At 45.5% G+C, this 2,500-nt stretch overlaps 1 protein-coding gene across 5 annotated transcripts in view; it reads left to right on the top strand.

The window, feature by feature from the left end:
• Window positions 1–2,500, top strand: part of LOC125029539 — a 651,165-nt gene that overhangs the window by 95,591 nt on the left and 553,074 nt on the right. The gene's annotated exons all lie outside the window — the stretch shown is intronic.

Below are 2,500 nucleotides of genomic sequence, written 5' to 3'. Positions count from 1 at the left end.
TTTACTGTCTGCATTTGCCTGTAAAAACGACGCAAGCCTGCCACTTTCCGCAAGCCATTCGACATTCTGCCAGGCTATTGTGTAGATTTGTTTGCCTTTTATTTCTTCTGCCCAATATCAGAAATGAAGGTGAATATTTCCTCCATCTATCTCCATTCACTCAAGCATCCGTCTTATTTTGTCTCGTCTATCTTCCTCTTCTGTACATTCATGATGATATAATGCTCCAGGGCACCGCACTGGGCACTTGCGATGAGGTTTATTGCAATGGCAAAGAAGTCTACTTTGTGAGTTATTCATATGTTATTCTGTATTCTGTGTTATTTTCTGGCTATTTGTTTTTTATTACATATTGCCACACGTGAGCTTTTATTGTCGATGCATTGAGAAACGCGGACGATGAGATCCGAGTAATTTGACGCGAACCGATGCGCCTTGCATTATCCGAACTGAATTCCACTAATGTGATGGACGAAATGCAATATTATTGTTGACACATGCTGGCACGACGTTGCATGATTGATAACCGTATTTTCAGTTACCTGTTTTGAGCGCAGTTGTAAGTGGAATGTCGAATGAACCACCACGAATTTGAAATGGTCACTGAAGGAAGAATAGCCGCGGAATATAGTGTAAGTGATGTTCCTTGGGGCCCCATTGCTCTTGATTAACTGTGTGGGCATGATTAATCAATCAAATGGACGTCTCCAGAATTGCATTCAAGACACGGGTAAATAGTTATTGTTGAGATACACCTTAATGATATTATAATTTTTTCTCTCTCTCTCTCTTTCTCATCCTCTTCCCCTCCCCCTCTCTCTCCCTCTCTCTCTCTCTCTCTCTCTCTCTCTCTCTCTCTCTCTCTCTCTCTCTCTCTCTCTCTCTCTCTCTCTCTCTCTCTCTCGCTCTCTCTCTTCTCTCTCTCTCTCTCTCTCTCTCTCTCTCTCTCTCTCTCTCTCTCTCTCTCTCTCTCTCTCCTCTCTCCTCTCTCCTCTCTCCTCTCTCCCTCTCCTCTCTCTCCCTCTCCTCTCTCTCCCTATCCTCTCTCTCCCTATCCTCTCTCTCTCTCCTCTCTCTCTCTCTCTCTGTCTCTCTCTGTCTCTCTCTCTCTCTCTCTCTCTCTCTCTCTCTCTCTCTCTCTCTCTCTCTCTCTCTCTCTCTCTCTCTCTCTCTCTCTCTCTCTCTCTCTCTCTCTCTCTCTCTCTCTCTCTCTCTCTCTCTCTCTCTCTCTCTCTCTCTCTCTCTCTCTCTCTCTCTGTCTCTCTCTCTCTCTCCTCTCCCTCTCCTCTCTCGCTCTCCTCTCTCGCTCTCCTCTCTCGCTCTCTTTCTCTCTCGCTCTCTCTCTCGCTCTCTCTCTCTCTCTCTCTCTCTCTCTCTCTCTCTCTCTCTCTCTCTCTCTCTCTCTCTCTCTCTCTCTCTCTCTCTCTCTCTCGCTCTCTCTCTCGCTCTCTCTCCCTCTCCTCTCTCTTTCTCCCTCCTCTCTCTCTCTCTCTCTCTCTCTCTCTCTCTCTCTCTCTCTCTCTCTCTCTCTCTCTCTCTCTCTCTCTCTCTCTCTCTCCTCTCTTTTTCTCTCCCTCTCTCCTCTCTCCTCTCCCTCCCTCCCTCCTTCCCTCTATCTCTCTCTCTCTCTCTTCTCTCCTCTCTCCCTCTCCCTCTCCCTCTCCTCTCTCTCTCTCTCTCTCCTCTCCCTCTCCCTCTCCCTCTCCCTCTCTCCCAGTTTCTTTCTCCCTCCCGCCCTCCCTCTCCCTCTCCCTCTCCCAGTTTCTTTCTCTATATCTGCATTTATTTCTTCTTAAATATCAATCTGCGTATCATTTGATATACAGCTTTTTATATATGCCTGCAGAGCATCAAATAATTTTTTGTAATAGATTTTCGATCTTCCGCCGACAAAAGATCCACCTCAGAGAGAATGGTTTTCACAGGAACCGGGATCCATGTCACCGCCGGCATTCAGTTTCAAGAAGGGGTGACAAATTGCAGTCATTTATTACGTACATTTCTTATTGTTTTACCAAGCATTCATTTTTCTTGTCTAGGAGGATTTCAAGTTTTATCTGAAGAATCATCTAAATTCGAAAAGAATTTTACAGTTTGTGGATGAGGATATGGCGTTTGTCCAGCTCGCTTGCCTCTAATCGAGTTGGTAAACTGCAGTCAGCTTAGGCTGCCTAAAATTTAAGCCGTAAATCATAGGCCGTGTTGGGCCGTTAAATCGCTTCCGGACTTCATGGAATCTCTGTTTGTAACTGCCACTTATTTTCAAATTACCGAGTATATCTGTTTTGATGTTACGTTTATAAGTGCGGTGGTAGAAAGCGAAAGATACTTGCATGAAATCACGGATTGCTTGCGAGAGCCAGTCGTCAGAAAGGTGAAGCATTTCATCCGGAAGTCCGAACCGGGGCAGGATAAACACCGCTGTGCAGTGTGTCCGGAAACCAGATATCAGATGAATACATTAATAATGAAAACCTACTGCACAAAGTAAAGCGGAAAA

The sequence above is a fragment of the Penaeus chinensis genome, chromosome 10 (genome assembly GCF_019202785.1).
Source record: "Penaeus chinensis breed Huanghai No. 1 chromosome 10, ASM1920278v2, whole genome shotgun sequence".
NCBI lineage: Eukaryota > Metazoa > Arthropoda > Malacostraca > Decapoda > Penaeidae > Penaeus > Penaeus chinensis.
Note: the sequence above shows the minus strand (reverse complement) of the source record. Positions and strands in the feature narration are given on the sequence as shown.